This window comes from Orcinus orca, chromosome 7 (assembly GCF_937001465.1).
Source record: "Orcinus orca chromosome 7, mOrcOrc1.1, whole genome shotgun sequence".
In the NCBI taxonomy this organism is placed as follows: Eukaryota; Metazoa; Chordata; class Mammalia; order Artiodactyla; family Delphinidae; genus Orcinus; species Orcinus orca.
Genome location: NC_064565.1, coordinates 112,856,571 through 112,880,002, shown reverse-complemented (window position 1 = coordinate 112,880,002; position 23,432 = coordinate 112,856,571). Strand labels below are relative to the sequence as shown.

At 40.4% G+C, this 23,432-nt stretch overlaps 1 protein-coding gene and 1 long non-coding RNA gene across 12 annotated transcripts in view; one reads left to right on the top strand and one right to left on the bottom strand.

Moving 5' to 3' along the window:
* Positions 1-5,612, bottom strand: part of DIS3L2 (DIS3 like 3'-5' exoribonuclease 2) — a 378,320-nt gene extending 372,708 nt beyond the window's left edge. For all 11 annotated transcript variants that reach the window (XR_004482498.2, XR_004482501.2, XM_004262593.4 and 8 more), the window contains exon 1: positions 5,477-5,612. The gene's annotated coding sequence lies outside the window, so the exon portion shown is untranslated. The remainder of the gene's footprint in view (positions 1-5,476) is intronic.
* A 206-nt stretch (positions 5,613-5,818) lies between these two features.
* Positions 5,819-21,680, top strand: LOC117200818 (uncharacterized). The gene is made up of 4 exons (XR_004482505.2): positions 5,819-5,952; positions 10,421-10,469; positions 15,073-15,136; positions 21,375-21,680. It is a non-coding gene; the product is annotated as an uncharacterized LOC117200818 (long non-coding RNA).
* The last annotated feature ends 1,752 nt before the right edge of the window (positions 21,681-23,432 follow it).

Genomic DNA, 23,432 nt, shown 5'->3' with positions numbered 1-23,432 from the left:
GAGCGTGCGGTGTCTGTGCTCCGCAACAGGAGAGGCCACAACAGTGAGAGGCCCGCGTACCGCAAAAAAAATATATATATATATGGTCTTAACCAATAACTAATAATGCTTCACAATACAAGTTGGTTCCTAATTCAATCATTAAAAGTATTCCCTATTAATAATGTATATTTTAGTCATAAAATTTATAGGGCATCCTTACTTCCAAACTATTAAGACTGATTTGAACTGGCAAAATTCAGTAAATCATAAAGAAAACAAATGTCTTATTGGAGCAAAAGATCTATGAACAATTCAAATATGTTTTCATTTAAAAAACATAAAATAACTAAAAAGAATAACAAACCATGTAAATTGTTGATTTTAAGTACAATTAAAACAAAAATAACCATGTGCTGTTATCTCCTCCCTCATATAACTGCTGCTACAGTTTCACATTCAATCCTCTAAAACTAACTAAAGCTGACCAAGACAAAGAGGGAAAGGAGCAACTATTTCCCATGTAGAGAAACGCTCTCTAAATGAGGTGAAGTTAAACAGAAATGTTTGGGGCTTCTCTCCAAATCCCTCAGCACCTAGACAATCACTACAAACCTCTTCCTCATCAAATCCTAATGGGAGATAGAAACAATCCAATTTCATTAAAGGAAGCCTCAGAGGAATCTAAAGGGCAAAGTTACTCAATTAGCATTACATAACTCCCTGCCTCCTCCTGGTTTAGGTACCCAAGCTCTCAAGTCTATCAAATACTCCCAACAATTACTGTCCTTCATTTGAAGGATTTTTTAAACCACAGGGAACAGGTAACTCCCTACTGTATCAGTCTACTTCATTACTTGCCCTTTTCCTTATGGTTCCTCTAGAACTGATGTCGATGTTCTCATACGTAGCACTCATGCTGAAATCAGAACCTGATTTAGAGAAGTAGCACAATGTGTTGTGGTGGAAGGAATATGGACTTTGGAATCAGACAGACATGGGTCCATACTTTAGTTCTAACACTTACTGCCTTATGACCTAAGTAAACTTCCTGAGCCTCTATATTCTCCCCAGTAAAAGAGTTGAATCCTCTTTCTCAATGGACAACAACTGATATTTAATGACATAATACATGTGAATTACTCAACACATAGGAGGGGCTCCATAAATGATAATCCCCTTCCTCTTAACTTTCTAATTAGAAGGCATTTTCTGAGGGCAAGGTACCTCTTCATTAGCCCTTATCTCCAGCTAATTTCATCAGACATTTTCACTGTGCTTTGTGTAACATGAAAGTCCCTTCCTACTAGTGGGAACACTATCTCTTGTCTGCCACCACTAGTGCATCCAAGAGGCAGCTATTACTGGGTTTTAAGAAAGAATCAGAAGTAGTTGGACTGCACACTCATGTCCATTAGCTGCATTATTCACAACAGATAAACGTGGAAACAACCTAAGTGTCCATCAATGGATCAATGGATAAGCAAAATGTGGTATATACATACAAGCCTTAAAAAGGAAATTCTGACATATGCTACAATATGGATGAACCTTGAGAACATTATGCACAAAAAGGCAAATACTGTGTGATTCCACTTATATGAGGTAATTATAGTAGTCAAAATCACAGAGTCAGAAAGCAAACTAGTAGTTGCCAGAGGCTGGGAAGAATGGTGGTTTCATGGGTATAGAGTTTCAGTTTTTGGAGATGAATGGTGGTGATGATCGCAAAACACTATGAATGTATTTAATACCACTGAACTGTACACCAAAAAATGGTTACGATGGTAAATTTTATATTATGTGTATTTTATCACAATTTTTAAAAATTGGGAAAGAAGTTTTTTTAGACTAATGGCTGACTAAACTTGACTAAATCTAGCATCAACACGAGAGTTAATCACATAATTGCAACTCTGGGGCATCAAGTTCTTGCTATGGTTCCAAATAAAATGCTATCTGAAAAGTTCTTATTGTCAAATCCTTCTACCTCCTGTTACATGACACAAACAAGCATCTTGTGCAGTTCCACCACCCTCAGTCTAATAAAGATAACAAGAATTCTGGCTGAGTTTCTCTCACGTCACCAATAATGGCACTAATAGCCGGACCGCAGAGGGATTTACAGAACTATTCCAGGCCCACACTTTGATTTGAACGTGTGCTTAGTAGTATTTGAATGAAAATGAATTCATTTCCCATAGAAACTCCCCAGATAAAACAAAAAACTTTTTGAAGGTTACAGTAAAAGGATACTCTAAAAACTGTATCCTATAAGGCTGGTCAACATTACAGAAAACCAAAGTCTGGAATAAACGGGGAAACTGAAAATAAAAATTTACAAATCTTCCTCACACCAGAAAACACTTTGTTATACTTTTTTTGTACTTAAAATACTGAGCCACCTCAAAATAATTTCCAGTCCAATACCTAAAATCAACTAGTCTGTAAGCATTGTGAGATGAACACTATAAAATGTAGTACAAATATGACTCTTTCAAAACCATTTAGCAGTAATAAAACTCACAAATAAACATAAACCTTTGCCTCAAAATAAATCAGCTAACCTAAAAAGTTTAATGTGTTCTTTTTCACTTCTGATGGCTTCCTCATCAAAATGTGCAGGGGAACCCAAGTATACATACCATGGGCAAATACATGCAATAAAGACAGGAAAAAGTGAGAGAGTCTCAACTCTGATGGCAAAATGAAAGAATCATTCAACTGCAGAAGGACCAATGTAAATTTGATTAATATAATCAAGGATCTGAATCAATGAAGTTCAAAATTTTATGCAGAGTCACCTTCTAGGCAACGAAAGTCCTAAAGACAATCAATTAGTCAACTAATACTTCCTAGGCATCAAATATGCCTCAACATATTGGAATGGGGATGTGGAAATCAGTTTCTGTGCCTCAGTGGTACTTCTGGTCTAACTAAAGAATAAAGCACAAAATCACAACATGTAAGCAGACTGAAGCAGTAAAGGCACCCACCCAGAAGGTGAAAGACCAGAGCTCTAGTCCCAACTCTGCCCCAACTCACTAAGATGTCTGTCCTTGGGCTAATCACTGAAACTTCTACAGGACTCTATTTTCTCGCCTAGAATAAGACAGGATAATTTCTAAGGCCTCTTCCACTCTGGATCTATTAATTCAAGTTGAAAGACAAGGGAGAGGAACTGGGCCTTAAAGAATTGGTAGGATTTGAATTGACTGATGGGAGAAGGAAGGATATTGCAGAGAAGGAGTATGAAAGTACAAATGGACAGACACACCTTGTATGATTTCACTTATATGAGATATCTAGAGTAGTCAAAATCATGAAAATAAAAAGTAGAAGGGTGGTTGCCAGGAGTTGGTGGGAAGGAGAAATAGGCAGTTGTACAGAATTTAGTTTCGCAAGATGAAAAACTCCTAGCGATGTTACACAACAATGTAAATATAGTTAACTGCACACTTAAAAAATGGTTAAGAGGGTAAATTTTATACTATGTATTTTTTAACCACAATTAAAAAGAGTCACAGAAATTAGTCTCCTAGCAGTCATACTAATGCAAAAATATTTCAACTCAACTGACTTCTAATGTCCAATTCTAATCCCTAAAATTCCTTTTTTCCCAATTAAAAAAAAAGTAGATGTGCGTTGCTAATGGTACATGGAGTCTCCCTCACCGGCAATAAAACTGAAGGAGCATGTTGAGAAAACGAAGAAAGAGAAGACAATGCAAACACTAAGCAATAGTAGAAGATACAAAGCAGGCTAGTCAAACACAATCTAACTGTGTCATCCCCACCCACAATCTAGCCTAAGTCTCTAAGTAAAACTGTACAGAGGTTTCTCTTTACTCCAAAGATAAACTCTTCAACCTGCTTACAAGGCCCAGCACCCTCTGGCCCACCTCTCCAACCCCCTCTCTCACTAGATTCTTGAGAGATACACAGATCTGTATCTTAAGTCCCCAGTCCTCTCCATGAACCCTGCCATCACAGGGTCTTTTTGCCCTTGCTGTTTTTTCTGACTGGATCATTCTTCCCTTCCTGTGCATCCTTCAGATCTCTGTTCAAATGTCACTTCTGTGACTTCCCTAACTCAAATACTTGTCACAGTTGCAGTTTTACATTCATGTGATTAATCTGATTGCATCCGCTGAGGACAGGGTCATGCATGCATTCACTCTCCCTAATTTCCAATGCTAAACACAGTGCCTAGTACCAAGTAAGCACTCAAATACTTGTTGAATAAGTGAATAAATGGGCACCAAACCTGTAAGAAAGCAATAAAATATCACAGAATGTCTGCTTAAGAGTTTGTGTATCTTCACAAATGAGTCTTTGGAGGATGCCCAAAGCAATTGAGCCTAAAATCCCTATTCAACTCTTACAGAAAAAAATCAATTCAGATGCCTGTATAAATTTCTCTGGCTCTTCTATGTCTCTAAGCAATTGCTGAGCACTGTAAGTACTTAATAAATACTTATTGAGCTGAAATGAAATTATACTGTTTTGAATAATGGATTTTGATATATAAACTCCTACATTTTAGTCCCATATAATGTCATTTTCAAAAACTGTTCATATGTCTCAGTTTTAGCTCCACTGTCATTGGATTAATTATAATGTAGTTATCCAACAATGTTCAAATAAGGCTTAGAGTTTCCTTAGTCCCACTTCTTCAAACTCAGTTAAGGGAGGTTTTCAGTCTCTTGTATTTTCATATAAATTTTACTTTGTCAATTTCTGGGGGAAAAAAAGCCTGCTGGGATTTTAACAGAATTGTGTTGAACCTGTTTTCAAATGTAAATCAAAGATATTAACAACACCTGCCCCTACTTCGTCAACGTAGCAAATTTCACTTGAAATTCTTCCCAAACCTACTCAGTCCCAAGGAGAGCTCCTTCTGTAGACACAAAATCCAACTTACAAAATACTAAACGCACTAAAAACTGGAAAGCTAATTCCCAGTTAAAGGATCAGTTCAAAACGCTGGATTAAATGAATCTCCACGATCAACAAAGCAGATAAAGTATACTAGTTTATAAAGCGCCAAGCGGCAGGCAAACACCAAGTATTACAATAAAGTGGCTGCTGTTCAAGGATCCTAAGGCGCCCCATCCCTGTCAACCCCAAACATCTGTATCCGGACCCATAAGAACGCGTCCACAGGTGACCCGAACCTCGGGAAGCGTTCTCTCTACAGCAATAGGCCCTGTTTAACTCTGCTTCTCCTCCCAGGACCCCATACTAGGCTACAAGGGAGGGCCGGCGGGGCTCGGGGGCGAGGAGACGGGCCTGGGACACCGGGTGGGCTAGGAGCGTGGGGTGGGCAGGGGCGTCGCCAGGGCCGGGGAGCGATTCCAGAGGCAGAGGGCACTCGCCCGGGGCCGCCGGCGCAGGTGCCCCCCGAAGCGATACGGAGGCCTCGAAGGCCAGACCCGGGGTCGCTCCTGGGGAGGGATCGAGGTGGGGCGCGCGAGGAGGGGACGGGGAGGCCTCACCTTGTCTCCCGGGAGGCAAGCGCCGCCGCGGTCCCGCAGTTGCTAAGGAGAATGCTCTTCCGGGTCACGGGCGCGGAAGTTATGGAGGCAACGGTGGCCGGGAGGGGCCAAAAGCGAGGCGCGGGGTGAGTGCGCGGCGGAGGCGGTGGTCTGTTGTACTTGCGCTGCGGCGTCCGGAGCAGGGCAGGGCCAGGCGGAGGGCACTCCCAACTGCTGTGGCCTGGCCTCGCGGAGACGGCTGGCTGTAGCCGATGGCTGTTGCTGCCCGGCCCCCTGCTCAGGGGCCAGCCGCTGGCGGGAGCCCTCCCGCCCCTGCTCCTGAATGCCCCCAGCCCCAATCCTCAGTGCTGTGACCCGCCGGGCCGCCTCTCACCCAGTCGGCGACGCCTGCCCCCAACTTCTAGCTTATGGGTGTAGCCACGCCGGTCCTCTCCTGTGACAAGGTTTTACTCATCCTTGGATTTTCTGCACACCTGGTTAGTGAGCACCTGCTCAGGGCTAGGTGCAGGGCTGGCCCCGGGATACTGAGGGGGGCAACCCAGGCATGGTCCTGCCCTCCGAACGGATAGGCTAGGTGGGAGGGCAGGCAGGCAGTATCCTGCATATAGTATTGGGATGCGCAAGTGAAGGAAGCTAGGGGAGCCTGCCCTGGGGGCCTACCCAGGCTCAGGTGGGGAAAAGCTGATGGTGGAGACCTCAAGCAAGTTAAAAGTGTAGGGAAGAGTGTTCCACGGAAGACTGTAGGCTCGACTGAGAAACCCACTGAAAGGTCTGTACGCCCTGCCCAGGGAAGTGTGTAGAGAGGAGAGAATGGTTAAGGATGGAACCTAGAAAACATCAATATGGTAGCTGTGAACTAAGGAAGAGGAACCCCCAAAGAGCAGGCAGAATGTTTGTTTGAAAGGCTGCTGAGGAGACAGGAGAAGAATTTCAGTAAGGAGGTGATCACCAGTGTAAAATGCCATGGGGATCCAGAGCCCAGTGGTGACCATAGAAAGATCAAAATTCAGGATTAGGTTGTCAAAGTTGTCAGTGGCTTGAATCTGTATAGTGAAGGAGTCTACCACCATATTTTCCTTGTTGAAACAAGGGAAAGAGATACACTAAATTGTTCCTGAGTGCCTTAATGTTTTCAAAAGCACTGTCACAGTACTTGCAAATTTCAGGATTCCTCAACTAATAACCAATCTCCTTGAAGGTGGAAAATATTTGTTATTTAACCTTGCATCTACAGTGCCTGCCACATTCAAAGGCCTCAGTCAATGTTTGCCTAAAGAATAAAAGAACCCATGGGCCTCTGGTTTTTAATGTTCACACAGGTCCCTTCCAAACCCTCAGCAAAACTGTGATGTAGGCAAAACTTGTCTATTCAAACTGTAGAGAGTGGAAGAAACTCAGCAAGGACAGGAAGCAGAGGGTGGTAGAGGTCCAGGGATTCAATGGATGGGAGAGAGCCCAATAGAGCCAGAGATGGGAAGATCCAGAAGAAGAAAAGGACAAAGGATTGAAAACATAGTAGCTGGGCTTTCAGGGCCAGAAATGGGAGATGAAGCCAAAAATAGTTAGAAGCAGGAATAGAAGAGGAAGGACAATTTTTGTACATAAATTGAACAGAGAGATCCCACTGAGATTGGACTGCTGGCAGAAAGTGCAGTGTCAGCCAGTGTGAACACTGCAGGTCTAGGTGGACATATCCCCATGTCCTCTAAGTGAAGTGGGCCCTACACTTCCTCATATGGGCCAAGGGATAACCGCGGCACATGCTGGAGTGAGTTGAGATGAGAGGCTTGCCCCACAAGCATATCTCCATAATTCCAGTCCATTTCCATTATCACAAGTATTACAATAAGCTCCCCCCAAAAGAGAAATATTATTCTTCTCTGAGAGCCTAATAAATCCATCCACAATGGATGTGACCATACATCCATGGAAGGAAACCATGAAATTCAAAATGTGTGGCTGAAGAGTTTAGAACACCTGGCATATCAGCCAAAGGGGCCTAGGAGTAACGTCAGCAAGGCAGGACCAGAAAATGATTACAATTTGGTAAAGGAAAGTTAACTGTTTTGTGAACAGAAGGGACAAAATTAACTTGTAACCTAGAAAAAGGAAACCCCAAATACATGAAGTATAACAGATAAAGTCTACCCCACGTTCTCCTGGCAGCCTTGAATAGAGCAAATATTCTAAAGAACTGTGTTCTGCTGAAGGGCCAAGGTGATGCATTAGGCTCACCTTGGCTAGGCTTCTGGGACATTTCAATGGTGCCTCAAGAAATAGAAATTTATCATTGCTATGAAGGGCATATTCTTAGAGAACTGCAGGGAATTGTGGGTGAACTCTGTACTTCAAGGGTGGTATGGGCATGGAAGTTTCCAGGTGATGTGCTTTGTCTGACTGGTCTCTGGATGACGGATGCCAATTAATGACTGAGGAATGCCCCCAAAACCCAAGATATGAGTGGAGGACTGGAGTTACCATGCCCTGTTCTTATAGGAATTGAGCCACCTGCTGCCTCCAGGAGAATTCCATTTTGGCATTAGGAGGAACTGTGTCTGAAATCTAAGTTTTGGTTGCCCCAGAGCTTTCCATACCAACGCTGATTCCTAACCACCACCATCTCCAACTTGAGCTTCCTGGGTACTAACATCCACCCAGTCACAAAGCCAGACACCCAGGAGTCACCCTTGACTCCACTGTCCCCCATCACCAGACTCTCACCCTAAACAGCCCAGTCCAAGAACAAGTCCTGTAGACCGTGTCATTCCCCCCACCCAATTCCACTGCCACCAGTTACGGTGAAAAGAGCAGATAACCAAGCAACTCGGGTTCAGTAAGAAGTATTACAACCTCAAAGATGAAGCAAGGTGATAAAGGCAGTGTGTGTGTGTGTGTGTGTGAACAGTGTAATGACCAAACAGCACAAAAACTTCAAGGAGATAAGATGAAATAAATTCATTCAACAACATGTTTTGATTGCCTTTCCCATGCTAATTTTGCCTTAAAGGAAGTACAACATAATGAAAGGACTATTAAATAGGTTAAAGAAAAACCTAAGGTAGAATTGAACAAATTCCAACAACTCAAGGGAAAGAGTGCTTGCTGGCCCGGGGGTGTGACTTTGGAAGGCCCTAGATCAGATGTTGGGTGCATTATAAAGCCCATACCTGTGCAGGCAGAGTACTGTGGGCTGAGAGGGCTGTGGGTGAGCAGAAAATATGTCTCATCAACACCATATCAATTGTTCTTGGCCTCCTCAACTGCAGCAACTAGACCCACCCAGACCACTATTTCCAACTAGGAATCTTAAACTTAGTTTTAAAACTTACATTTCTCTCATCCTTCTATCTTCATAGTATTATTTTTATCCTAACTTTTAAAAAACAAATCCTTCTAGAATATTCCCACTTTTTTGCCTCATAGGTGTTAGCCTTTACCTTGATTTCTCTTTTATCTACTAGCTCTTATTTAAATTTTCATCTTTTTAAATATTTTTAATCTTTATTGAATCAGGATTCCATCAACATATTAGTCTTAACTGTTTTCGGTTTAATTTAAAATTTTTTTCTAGTTCTTTGCCCTTTTGTTTCTTTTTTATTTCACATATGCTACTTTAAATGTGAATTTTAGAAAATTCTCTCACTTACAATGCTATTTTTTCTAAATTTTTATTTCCACATCCTTAGCTTTAAATTTGTCTTAATTTTTATACTCTCTTATCATCTTATTTTAATTTTTATTTCTCTGATCTTCCATCTTGCATATTTTTCTGGTTTTTAACTTGAAGTATACATACAGCTCAGCAACTGCAAATGTTATCTAACAATTATTACACTTTAAATGAGAAAATAAAGGATCATATTTAACTCACCAAATCCAGAATGCTTATACTTTGTTTTGTTGGAGAATTTACTCCAGAGGGAGGTCTTTATAGGACAGAATTTTACTTTTCTTCTGTGCCTTGTCTCCTGCCAGATACCAGCCTCATATGAAGCTGGAATAACAGAAAAGGCGCTCTCAAATTGCAGCTCCAATACAGCAGCAATGTGGAGTAGCACTTAAGACGTGGGGAACCAAACTGCTGGGTTCAAATCCAACTCCTCCAGTTACCCACAGTGTGACCTTGGGCAAGTTACTCAACCTCTCTGGGTCTCCGTTCTCCTCACCTATAGAATGTGGGTGATTATGATAGCATCTCATAAGGTTTCTGTGAGATTTAAATGAGTCAATATATGTAAAGCACCTAGAACAGTGCCTGGCACATAGTAAATACATGTGTTTGCTAATATTGTTTAACAAGAAGTTATCCTATACAGTAGTCACTCTTAGGAGTATAAAATAACCAAGTATCTTGTAGATGATGGTCCTAACTGCCAGAAGCAACTTTTATTCTTCCTCTCGGCGCAGACTCTGTAGCCTACCAAAGTTCTCTTCGGCACTTTCTCTTCTTAACCAAACCTCAATATTTGTTTTCAGATATACTCCTCCAAGGACTCATGTATGGGGTGGGGGTGGGGAATAATTTCAGTGAAGAGTCTGTTTCTCCTTTTCCAACGCCCAACCCTGATTGAGTCTCTGCATTCTAGAGTTCTAGAGAGAAAACATCTGATTGATTGGCTCAGGCCAGCCTATGAATTGGGTTAGGGGTCTGCTGGAGCCAATCAGCTAAGCAAGGGAAACAGAATCACCCAGTAGAATTATGGCTACTCAGGTATACACCTTCCTTAGGGGCTGTGTGTGTGTGTGTGTGTGCGCACACGTGCACACACACGTGCTCTTATTGGAGGGGAGGGTAGCAAAATTTCAATGAAGGGAGAACTGATAATTTTATGCACTGTATAGCCCATCTCCACAGATATGTATACCCTAGTCTGAAAAACAATGATATAAAGTATAGTTGCCGTTAAATGTGATAACTGTATTTTTAAATATTTAACTTTTCAGAATGCCAAAATCAGACCAAGAGGATTTGACCTAGGAGGACTTGAAGAAGGTAAGAGAATGACAAAAATAATTCTGAATCTATTTATAAGAAAGAACATTTTTGAATTAGAACAGATATAAAGAAATGTGTGCAGTCTGCTTTTTGTTGGATAAATGAAAATATAGTAAAACACTAGGAAATTGTTACATTTGATCTCACTTAAATGAATCAAAAAACACAGCGTCCAATAGAAATCCTATATTAAAGAGAAAACAAAGAATTTTATTAACTGAGAAGAATACAGAGTAACACAGTTAGAACAATTATAAGATTACGTGTAAATGGACTAAATTCTCCTATTTAAAAAACAGAATCATAGACTGGATTAAAAAGACAAAATCCACACCTATGAATCTTGTTTTTTAAAGAAAAGGGAGATAGAATAATTTAAAAGCCTGGCTCAGATAAATCATGCTTACACAAAAGCAAGAATAGTAGGCCCCAGCTTGACTGAATGAGTTACGTTCATCCCAGGATTCCTGCATATCTGGGCATGCCCTGAACACCAGTGGCAGGACCCACTGGAGGATTGTTTACATGAGAAGCTAGCATCCTAGGAAAGAACCCCTTCTTCAGGCAAAGCCAAAGAAAAGTCCAAGGACAGCAGGCTAGTATAATGCTGTGTGCAGCAGGAAGGCTGCAGGGAAAGTGCCAACAAAACAATCTGTTTGGCCTAAGGCAGTCCTGCTCTTTAGCTTTTCCACAGAATGGGGCACCAGCAAAGAAGGGTGCTGTTGGAGCTTGCTGGCATAAACTCTCCACAATACTCCATTCATTGGCCCCAAACACAGGCTCTAACCCAGCCCCACTGAGGGATTGTCAGCAAGTCCCTACACCTCAGGGGCCTCCATTTCTCTTCTACAAAAGGGTGATTAAAGGAACTGATCCAAAAAGGGAAAATTGAGAAATAGAGAGCTTTCTCAAATGTACATTAAGCTTTCACAAAAATTAATTGCAATTTTGAAGATAAAGATATTCACAATAGCAAAGCAAAGATTTTACACATACTTCCTCAGACTTCCATATGATAAAATTGGAGAGAAAGCCCATACATCACCTATATGCACATGACCAGGCAAGAATAGAAGAAAGTTCTGTGATGGAACGATTAAATTGAAAAGGCAACACCAAATATGGGGATGTTATGTTAAAGACAAACAAAAAAGAGATACGGGTACACAGTTAAAGCTGTATTGAAGGAACTCTGGTATCTTTCATGCTTATGGTAAAAAGAAAAAGGGAAAAATTATCAACTAAATCTACACCTAAATTTTTTTAAAGATACAACAAATTTTAAAAGGAACAGTAACAAATATGAAATCAAATAAATTAATTAGATAAGAGAATATCTGCTTAATATGCAAAACAGATTAAAAATGAACTAATATAATATTTACAGACTACTAGTATAGCAAATTAAATACCCAAGAAAATACAAGAGAAACAAAAATCTAAAGACTATATAAACACAAAAATGTTTCAGTTATTAGGAAATACGATTCAAAGCTAAAATCAAATAAATTTTAAAATTAAAAGGAATTAACAATTTTGAATAAAACCAACACAAGAAGAAAATTCAGAACAACAGGAAAAGATTAGCAAAAGGGAAGGTTCATAAGAAATATAGAAAACCTATTCAATGAAGATTTGTAGAATGACTGAGTGAATTTTTTGAAAAAAGCACCTAGACTTGATATTGTTGTCATTAACATTTTCAACAGCAAGTAAATAAACAAAAACTCAATTCATTTTGTAAGGCAAATACGTTCACTTCCTGCCTACCTGTAAAGATAAAGATTACAATACAAAAAAGTTTTAAAGTTTTTGCCTCGTACATAATTTTACCACTTTTGCACATGTATTTTCATTTTATTCTATTACTGGTACCATATTCTTATGTTGCAGAGTTGTATAATGGGCAACTCTTACATCCCTTCTTTTACAAATTGTATCTTAGTATTTTCCATGTTTATTTTAGGGTTTTCTTTTATTTTTTTCTTTGTTATACAAATTATAAATGTTCACATGAAGAAGTAACTAAAAATATATGAGTAGTTCCACTACCTAAAGTTAGATAGATTGTAGATTGGTAGGTAGTTGGATACGTAGTACATACATATATACATACAGACATACATACATGGGTAGGTAGGCATACATTTGGATTTGGATTGGAATATACTTTTAAAAAATTTTTAAACTGGGCTTCCCTGGTGGCGCAGTGGTTGAGAGTCTGCCTGCCGATGCAGGGGACATGGGTTCGTGCCCCGATCCGGGAAGATCCCGCATGCCGCGAAGCGGCTGGGCCCGTGAGCCATGGCCGCTGAGCCTGCGCGTCCGGAGCCTGTGCTCCACAATGGGAGAGGCCACAGCAGTGAGAAGCCCGCGTACCGCAAAAAAAAAAAAAAAAATTTTTAAACTGAAGTATAATTCACATAACATAAAATTCACCATTTTAAAGTACACAATTTAGTGGTTTATAGTATAGTCACAATGTTGTACAGTCATCACCACAATAAATTTTAAAACATCTTCACCACACCATAAAGAAATCCCATACCATTAGCACTCCCCATTTCCCTCCCATCCTTCCAGCCCTAGGCAATCACCAATCTACTTTCTGTTTCTATGGATTTCCCTATTCTGGACATTTTATATAAAAGGAATCATACAGTACGTGACCCCTTATGACTGGCTTCTTTGTCTTAGCATAATGTTTTCAAGATTCATCCACATTGTAACGTGAGTCACTAATTCATTCCTTTTTATGGTTAAATAATATTCATATATATAACATATATGTCACATTTTGTTTATCTGTTCATCAGTTGCTGGACATTTGGGTTCTTTCCACTTTTTGGCTATTGTGAATAATGCTGCTATGAACATTCAAGTACAAGTTTTTGCATGAACATATGTTTTCAATTCTTTTAGGTATATATATAGTTGTAAAAGTGCCTGGTCATATGTGCTGGGTCATATCATAACAGTGCCATTTTACATTTCCACCAACAATGTATGAGGGTTCCAATTTCTCCACAACTTTGACAACATTTGTTATTTTCCATTTTTTAAATATAGCCATTCTAGTGGAGTAGTATCTAGTAAAGTGGCATCTTATTGTAGTTTTAATTTTGCATTTCCCTAATGGCTAGTGATGATATTTATTGACCATATGCATATCTTCTTCAGAGAAATTTCTATTCAAGTCCTTTGCTCATTTTTTTACTTGGGTTATTTGTCTTTTTATTGTTGGGTTGTAAGAATTCTTTATGTATTCTGGATTCTAGGCTCTTATCAAATAAATGATTTACAAATATTTTCTCTCATTTGGTGTGTTGTCTTTTCACTATCTTAATGTCCTTTGATGAAAAAAGTTTTAAGCTTGGTGAAGTCCAAATTATCTATTTTTCCTTCGGTTGCTAGTCCTTTATGTATCATATCTAAGAAACTGTTGCCTGATACAAGGTCATGAAGATGTATACCTATGTTTTCTTATGAGAGTTTTATACTTTTAGCACTTACGTTTAGATCTTTGATCCATTTTGAATAAATTTTTGTATGTGGTGTGAGGTAGGGGTCTAACTTCACTCTTTTGAATGTGGTTAGCCAGTTGTCCCAATCTTCAAAACACTATTCTTTTCCCATTTAGTGATCTTAGCATCCTTGTCAAAATCAATTAACCGTAGATATATGGGTTTATTTCTGGACTCTCAATTCTATTCCATTGATTTGTCTACTTTTATACCAGTGCCACATTTTCATGATTACTGTAGCTTTGTAGTAAGTTTTGAAATTGAAAAGTGAGTCCTCCAGTAGAATATACTTTAACATTGTTTTGTTACTCTTTCACTTCAAAAACTTGAAAATATTCACATAACATGTCAACAAATACAATTCTATAGCATCAATTTAAATAAATGTGTAATATCCCACATGAATTTTCCATTAGTTATTTGACTAGAATTACAGCATATTGTTAGATTCATAGGTTATTTCCAATACTTGTTATAATAAACAATTTAATTTTTACTTATTAGAGGCTTATCTTGGATGCTATAAATGTATTTTCTTCTGAGTATATTTTTTTCATGACTTCATCCAATTCTCTATTAAGACCTTCAATCCAAGTAACTTGTAAAATCTCTTATTAAAGTGTAATATTAACCATTTTCTGTCATTCTTGCTATAAACAATTTCCTGTCCATTTTTTTCTCATTTATTTATTTTTTAAATTTATTTATTTTATTTATTTATTTTTGGCTGTGTTGGGTCCTCTTTGCTGTGTGTGGGCTCTCTCCAGTTGCGGCGAGCGGGGTGGGGCTACTCCTTGCTGCGGTGCACAGGCTTCTTATTGCAGTGGCTCCTCTTGTTGTGGAGCATGAGCTGTAGGCACGCGGGCTTCAGCAGTTGCAGCACGTGGGCTCAGTAGTTGTGGCTCACGGGCTCTAGAGCACAGCCTCAGTAGTTGTGGCGCACAGGCTTAGCTGCTCCACGGCATGTGGGATCTTCCCGGACCAGGGATCGAACCCGTGTCCCCTGCATTGGCAGGCAGATTCTTAACCACTGTGCCACCAGGGAAGTCCCTGTCTCATTTATTTTTAATTTACAGGAACGGAACAGCACCCAGGGCATCTTGCTGATTAGAATATTTTGGAAAAAAATGAAAACTGAAGGTAAGCTGATTCTTAATCTTTCAAAAGTGGCCTTTTATTCTGCTAGGGAGTTATAAACCCTTGTTATTTTTCTGTATTTATTTTGAAAAGTAATACATTCATCTAGTGAAAAATTCAAGAGATACCAAAGAGTAGCCAGTGAATAAATCTCCCCCCATCCCTGTCCAACAGCACCCAGTTCCCCTGTCTGTCGCCAGTTTCCTCCATCCCAATATCTATCATCCATCCATCCGTCCATCCAATTGACATTTTCACGGTGCCTGCTCTGTGTGAAGACAACCAGGTACAGTTGTTCAGAGAGATTTGAATCCCATCTCTACCACCGGCAGCCATGGCCTTGGGCAGACCACTTGGTCAAGTCTCAGTTTCCTCATCTGTGAAATGAGGATAAAGATAATCACCTCATGCATCATTGAGAGGATATATATAAGGTAACCGGCAGAAGCCTGGGTGCTGTGCATACCACTGTGAAGCCAGATTTCATGTCCTCAAGAGCTCTGTTCAAGCACCCCTCTTAGGTCTGCATCTTAGTTCCCCCTTCTTGTTTCCTCCGCTTTGGATCAGGCAATTTTTGTGGCTGCCAACCTAGAATCTTTCATGTCCTCTCCTCCCACTGCAAGGAGGTCTGTCCACAGGGCCAGGCCCTGCAGACAGCCATGAGGTGGAAGCCTGGGGCTTTCCACTGCCTCATACTTTCCATGAGGATTTTTAACTAAATCCTCAAACATCACATTCACCAGTGTTATCTTGTCAGATGCTGTAAAAACGTTTGCACTTTTGTCTCAACATTATGGATGGCATGTGTTCAACCATGGGGAGAAAAGATAGACAATGAACTCACTCACCTTATTCAGGTGTCGTAGTTTTGTTCTTCTTGAAGAAAAACAGTCACTGAAATCTGTTTGAAAATACTGGTCAACATCTTCCCTACCAGCTATGCCATCTGTCTGCAGAGAAGAGCAAGTTTTTAGTCTGAAAATACCCATATCCAGACGTGGGGTTATTTTATTTATTAATTTATTTATTTTCTGGCTGCACCTCTCAGCTTGCAGGATCTTAGCTCCCCAACCAGGGATTGAACCCAGGCCCTGCCAGTGAAATTGCCGAGTCCTAACGGCTGGACCGCCAGGGAATTCCCAGTGGGTTTATTTTTTAACAAAGTGTTCTCTCTGTGTCACAGAACACACTAAGGAAACACACTCTGGGGAGGGGCACCTTCGGAAGATGGAGGGATTCTTGGAAGAGACCAAGGCAGGGAAGCTGGTGCGTTTGGGGGAGTTGCAGCCTGGAGGCCAGTCTCTCCCTCCATTCCTGCCTTTGGTTTCTTCTGCCACCAGGGAACTGCTACCTGTGAGGTGACCAGGTTGTCCCCATACCAGTCATCCTCTGGAGGAAGCTGAGAGCTTTCCCCCAACCCCCAGCTAGGTCTCCCCACCAGCCCAATGTCTGGAGGTGTAGGCAGCCAGGCCCCAGAGGGCCCACCCTACCTCCCTTCTCTCCAGGCACAGTATAGATACACTTTATCTGGATCAGAGGAGCTGGACTAGCTCTACCCAGAACTGGGTTCTTAGTGAAATCTCAGCTGAAAATCCCATGGCCTTGTGTACCCAGTACATCCCCAGAAAGGCCTCCCAGGATCTAAGTCTTTAAATCTTTAGATCTTTCTCTTGGAACTGGCTGTGGGGGAGCCCCAAAGGGTCCATCTTCACAGCCAGGTGCTGTGACCGGTAAGACTGGCGAGGTGAGCAGGGAGTCACCAGGGCAGCAGCAGGAGGTGTCCATGGTTACCTGGCTGTGTCCATGGTTACCTGGTATAACAGATACCTTCTTTATATGTGCCTGTTTTATCCAGTTCATATATGGGAATTTTTAGCAATGCACTATTATTATTGCTTTAAATCTATTTGTCCGATCCAGATAGTTGAGACCTGCCTCTATAAATTTGGTCCATCTCAGAACCCCCTGTTCTATTTTTTTCAACCCATCTAGTCCTTTACCAGTAACACATCCTTCATTAGAATTTATAACACACTTTTGTATCTAGGAGGACATTTATGCCTTAAGACTTTTCTTCTTAAAAAACTTTTTGATCATTTTCATAAATTTATGGTTCCTGAGAAAATTTGGAATCAATTTTTCAGCAATCACAAAGATACTGAGATTTTGTTTGGAATCATGTTAAACTTATGCAGAACTTAGGGCAGAATTAACATCTTTATTATACTAAATCTTCTCATGGGGACACGTGATACAGCTCTCCATGTAGTCCAGTGTTCCTTCATATCCCATAACATTAAATTATGTTTAATTTTTGATATAGCTATTATTATTGGGCTTTTTAGATGTATTTGCTGATGGGTTATTATTGTCATATAGGAGGGGTTTTTTTTTTTATTTTTTTAAATGCATTTTGTATGGGGCCACTTTTATATTTCCTTTAAATGATCACTTCACTAAACCCAATAATAAGAATTGGAAAACAGGAGACTATATTATCATTATACGTCAAGATATTGCAGGGGGGTGGTGGTGTGGTGGTGTGATGAATTGGGCGATTGGGATTGACATGTATACACTGATGTGGATAACATTGATGACTAATAAGAACCTGCTGTGTAAAAAAATAAATAAAATAAAATTTTAAATATTAAAAAAAAAGATATGACCATATATCAACCCTCCAAAAAAACAACCAAAAAAAAATACCAAGAAAATAGTGAAAAACTATTAATACAATAAGAATATTTAGTTATTAGTCCAAATTTTAAATTAACATGTAAACATTAATAGTTTTATTTATGTCAGCAATAACTGATAATAAAACATAATTTTTAAAATCCACAGCAAGAAAACATTGTTTTTTAAATCCCATTTGTTATGGCCACAAAAACTATAAAAAATCAAGAATAACTTAATAAAGATGTGTAAGACCTATATGAGAAAACTTGAAAGCTATGGAAAATGGAAAAGCACAACTTGTCCCTGGATAGGAAAACTAAATATTGAAAAGATGTTAAATTGCCTTAAGTTTATGTGTAAATTCAAGAAAATGCCATAAAATCATAGCAGGATATTTGGTGGACTTGGGTAAATTTTTCTAAAGTTCTTCTGGAAAATAAATATAGAAGAAGAATAAAGAATTTCCTGAAAAAGAAGAGTATCTTGGGACTGATAGGCCCTACTAGATATTAGAACATATTTTTAAGCCACAGTGAATAAAACAATATGGTCAGGAGTAAGCAGGCAAAGCAATAAAACAGAGTCCAAAACTTTACATAAGTATGTATGAGAATTCAGCATGAGAACAGTAAAAGTTTAAACTGGTGGGAGAAAAACTTAACGATTATGCTACAAAACTCAATAAATGGTATTGAGACAACTGGCTACCCATTTGGGGAAAAATAGTTGTATTCTTCACTTTAAACCCAAATAAATTCCAGAAAGAATAAAAATATAATTTTTTAAAGTATAGTGTGTCAAAATTAAAAAGTACATACAAGCACACCTCACTTTATTAGGCCTCACTTTATTGTGCTTCACAGATACTGCATTTTTTACAAATTAAAGTTTTGTGGCAACCCTGCACCAAGCAAGTCTATTGGCACCATTTTTCCAATAGCATTTGCTAACTTCGTGTTTCTCTGTCACATTTTGGTGTCACAATATCACTAACTTTTTCATTATTGTTGTATTATAGGGGTCTGTGTTCAGTGGTCTTTGATGTCACTACTATAACTCACTGAAGGCTCAGATGACGCTTAGCATTTTTTAGCATTAAACTATTTTAAAATTAAGGTATATACATTTTATTAGAAATAATGCTATTGCACAGTTAATAGACTACAGTATAGAATAAACATAACTTTTATGTGCACTGGGAAATCAAAAAATTCATTAGACTAGCTTTATTACAATATTCACTTTATTATAGTGCTCTGGAACCAAACCCACAGTATCTCTGAGGTGTATGCCTGTAATATTTCTATAATTTCGTGTTAGAGTCACTGAAGAATGAGATTTTTTGCCTCTGGAACACTTTTCAAAATGTCAAGTGAATTTATCCTTTCCAGGGATGTAAACTTGTCCAAGGCATTGACTTATAATAAAAAATTTGGAGAGAAGCTCTGTTTTTCATAGGGACAATATCATAAAAAGGAGGTTTCTTGTGATTAGCTGAACTCAAAGCTCTCCGCCAGATAAGGTGAATTTTCAAAAGGCAATTACATCTCCAGGTTTTGTTCAATTTCAATGTTATGGAGGTACGTTTATGGACTTCATGAATCCATTCCTATTTCCCTAAGAAGCATCAATTATTTTTCACCATACCAAAACCAACGTAATGGGAAAGCCATAGGCTTCGCCTGCTTGGCAGATAAGTAAGATCACATGTACATTCATGCCTACATTACCCTGGTTTTGGGACCTCCCTGCCTTGCCAGCAGGAAGGCCAGTTGATATGTAGGTGAAACATCCCCTAATATGTCAGGTCCTCCTGTAGTGCTTGGATATGTCCCTGAATCTGTCCTCCTGGAGCTCCTCCAGCTGCCTGCTGGGGAAGCAGAAATCCCGACAGTCCCTCAGGGACAAAAGACTTAACCACTTCAGGGCCCCACCCCATCCACTCCCACCCTCAGCCTCACTCACTAGCTTTGGTGCCTCCAGCCCTGTAGCCCAAACGCCCGAGGTCCCTGGCTCTCCTGGTCACGGTGCAACTGCAGCTCCAGCCACAGGGAGAGCCCCAGCAGTGCCTCTGAAACAAAGTCCCTATACTAGTGCCTGATTTCTGCCACCTCTGCTGCCATCTTGGCGATTAACACTCCCACGGGGGTCCTTAGATGAGAAGGGAAGGGAGAGCCTGCCTCTCCATGTTGCCAGGGTGTCCAGGGAAAGCACCAGCATCCCAAGGCAGCACAGCCTTTCCTGTTCACACACAACCAACCCCCCGGTCCCACCCGTGGTGCCAGCAGGCTTGGATGACCAGAGATGGGAGTGAGCTCCTGCCTGGGAAGACTCAATTCCCCACACTGGGGCACAGAAACCCCAGTGTGACCTCAGGCTGGGGGTTGCTTTCAGGACTCCTGTAAGTCCTCGTGCTGGTTGTTCTCCACTTACCGTCTCACCTCCCAATTCCATTCTCTTCATTCTCTGCCCTGCTCGGCCATGTTCTGGCAGTGACTGCTTTCTCTGGTTACAAGTACTATTGAAAGGCCCCTCTGTCATGTTCCAGCTCTCCGTCACTATCCCCTATTAATCCCCTTATCGTGAATAGTCCCCTCACTAAATTCTCCCAGTTAAACCCTCTGAGTTGCCGTGAACCTGACTCCAATGCCCCTCACCCTAGGATGCTTGGGCAGACAAGTGACTCCTAAAACTGATGAAATAGACCATCCTATCAGTAGAATAACTGAAGATTGAGTCACATTTAAACTGATTTAGAAAAATAGAAAAATGTACCTTTTCTTTTTTTTTATAAACTTCCCTCTTTTTAATTATTTATTTATTTATTTTTGGCTGTGTTGGGTCTTCGATGCTGCGCGTGGGCTTTCTCTAGTTGCGGCGAGTGGGGGCTACTCTTCATTGTGGTGTGTGGGCTTCTCATTGCAGTGGTTTCTCTTGTTGTGGAGCATGGGCTCTAGAGCACAGACTTAGTAGTTGTGGCACACAGGCTCAGTAGTTGTGGCTCGTGGGCTCTAGAGCGCAGGCTCAATAGTTGTGGTGCACAGGCTTAGTTGCTCCGCGGCATGGGGGATCTTCCCAGACCAGGGCTCGAACCTGTGTCCCCTTCATTGGCAGGCAGATTCTTAACCACTGCACCACCAGGGAAGTCCCAAAAATGTAGCATTTCTTGCATGTCAGTGTTGCAGAGCAAATGTACACTGTGACCCAAAGTTGGACCACTGTGAGCAGTCAGGCTCTCTGTCAATTGGCCACTCTGAGCCCTCTCGTATTCTTCATCACTCCGTGAAGAGTTTTCAGGTGCATACGATTGTTTGTCACCCTTCACTAATGCTGTCTCCTTGGCTTCGGCTCCAGGGGCAGAATCTAAACCCAGTTGCTCAGAGAGGAGCCCAGTTCCTCACACAGATCTGGAGTTTGCTCCTTAACCCGCAAGTCCCTGGACCAGGCTGTTTTGGTTACAGAGACATTGATCAGATATAATCTCAAGCGGAGTAAAACGGTTGGATTCTGCCCTCCTTTGTCTTTAAGTTGTATTTTAATGACTTGATGTCTCTTTTAGATAAGCTGGATGCTCACCTCTCCCAACTGCGACCCACAGAATACTGCACTAGAGAAAGTGAAAAGTTACACATCCTCCTGTGACGTGGACTGACTGCCATGAGTTAGTATGGACTTAGTAAATGATGAGAGCTGCTACCTAAGTACTGCCAGGAAGAGATGGCTAAACATCAGTAATTTTAAAACATCATGCTTTCTGGACAAAGTTTTCTCAACTGATGACAGGTTTGTAGCTAAACAACTTAATAAAGGAATTCAAATATTTTAATTACTGGGTCTAGCAGTGTGTTCTGTAAATAACACTAGCCTGGAGGTTTCATCAAGAAATAATAATTGTCTAAAGTTAGATGTTTTATGTTTTATTTGGAATTTTTAAATGATTGTAGTAGGCGATTGGTAACACCTGCATTAAAATTTTCCATATTAAAAAATAAAGCTGGATCCCTACCTCACACCTTAATAAATTCCAGATGGGTTAGAAGTAAAAACGTACACATAAACCAACACATACAAAACTCCATAAAAGTACTAGGGAAAAGAGTGATGTTTATTTAATCTTGGGAGGTGAAAAGATAGACCTTTCTAAAAATGACGCCAAAGCTAGAAACCATTAAAAAAATATGATGGATTTGACTATATAAAAATCTGAGACTTCCATATGGTATTCACATGTATTTAAAAGTCAATGCAGAAACTGAGAAACAGCATTTTGACATGTGAGAAGCAAAGGCATAATGTTCCTGATATATAAAGAGCCATTACAAATCAGTTAGGAGTAAAAGAATACTCCAGTAGGAAAATGAGCAATGGATATGAAGTGGAAATTGACCAAACTTTGCAAATGGCCAGTGACTTCATGAGAGGATGTTCAACCTTACCTGTAGCCGAGGGAAGATTTAAAGAAGAAGAAAGGAAAAAGAAAACCACACTTGCCACCACCACAGCAAAACTCCTGGGATGGTCTTTCCTTAACCACCAGATGAACAAAGGTGCAAAAGATTGTAACACCCAGTGTTGGGGAGAGTTCTGAAAAGGGCTTTTCACACTGCTGGTGGGAAGGGTGTAAGTATATACAACTTTTTGGAGAGAAGTTGGTCAATATGTATCAGAAACCTTTTTAAATGGATGTTTTTTGACCTAGTAACACTCCCATTACCCCGATCTGGCCTTGAGGGAAGGGACACAGTTTCCTTTGACTGCGTAATCCAGAACATAGGACTGGCTCCTCCTAATTTCCCCAGCAGAGCAAAGGCCAGGCTGCCTGAAGCTGCCGGTGACTGGACTGACAGCACGGCACAGACAGCAACATAACAGCCACTGCAGGCCCAGCCCCAGGCCAGGGTCACTCACTGGAAGCCCCTGCTTCCATTTGGCCAAGGGCAGTCATCACCCCTCTCCAGAACTGGCCCCGGCCTCTCCTTACAGCAAAGCCAGGCCCCACTGACCCAACCATCAGCTTCAGAGAGAGGATATCTTTCCACCACCCTCCCCATTCTTCACTTCCTGCCCCTGCACCTGGGTATTTCCTCCAGCCTACTGGGTTGGGGTCTGATTCTCTGGCCCCGTTAAGATAATCACAATATACTGCAAGATCTAAGCTCATCTGTGGTCATATTCTTGCATTTATAATGGTAAAAATATGGAAACAACGTACAAATCCAACACTAAGAAAGTGACTAAGTAAACTGAGACCTCCATACATTAAAATGCCATAGAAAACGATGACATACACCTATATATATTTACGTGGAATGAAGAGGATAGGAGAATTACATGAGTCAATCCAAGTGCTCGGGACAGGACCAGCCACATAGAACGTGCTCAAGAATTGTGGTTAAGTGGAAAAAGAGGCGACAAAACAGTGTTATGGTTCAAAAGCATTTTATTATTAAAATATCTGCATCTTTATGTGTATATATACATAGAAAAATATGTGGAAGGGTACAAACTGAAATGTAAGCAGTGCCTGTTTCGGGGTGGTGGCTTACACATCCATTTTCACCATTTATATTGTCTGTGTTATAATGATCATGTAATACTTTATTTCTTCAGACTGATT